At 41.0% G+C, this 495-nt stretch overlaps 1 protein-coding gene across 1 annotated transcript in view; it reads left to right on the top strand.

Moving 5' to 3' along the window:
• LOC119592222 (ribosome biogenesis regulatory protein homolog) overlaps positions 1-495 on the top strand; it is a gene marked incomplete at its 3' end in the record, with an annotated part of 5,851 nt that overhangs the window by 1,299 nt on the left and 4,057 nt on the right.

Genomic DNA, 495 nt, shown 5'->3' with positions numbered 1-495 from the left:
TGTGTGGCTTCCTGTTGCTCCAGGGAGTCAAGGTCAGTCTATAAGAGTTAGCAGTCGTCAGTTGTCTTAATTGGTCTATAGCTAAGGCTGTCATTGGCAAAAAGTCTAGAATTAGGGGTTGATAGTGGGAAGTCATTTATGTAGAGTAGGAAAAGGAGAGGGCCTAAGACGTTACCCTCGGGGACACCATAAGAGACAGGAACGGTTAGATATAGTACCAATAAGAAGAATGTGTTGAAGAATGTATCATGTTAGAAAGAAAAGCTGTGATCCAAGAAAGAGTTGTCCAGTGATTCTGTAAAACTTTCAGAGGCTTTGGCAAAGTCTAACACACAGTGGCATCCACCAACTCATTGTTACTCATCATGACATTTCCAGACTCCTAGACAGATGTGACATAAACAGGTGGATGATTTTGTGTTAGATTTTGCCAAAGCCTTTGACAAAATTGTATAGAATCACTGGACAAACTCTTCACTGGATTCCTGTTTTTGG

Source organism: Penaeus monodon, chromosome 29, assembly GCF_015228065.2.
Source record: "Penaeus monodon isolate SGIC_2016 chromosome 29, NSTDA_Pmon_1, whole genome shotgun sequence".
NCBI lineage: Eukaryota > Metazoa > Arthropoda > Malacostraca > Decapoda > Penaeidae > Penaeus > Penaeus monodon.
This window is presented reverse-complemented; position numbering and strand designations above follow the sequence as displayed.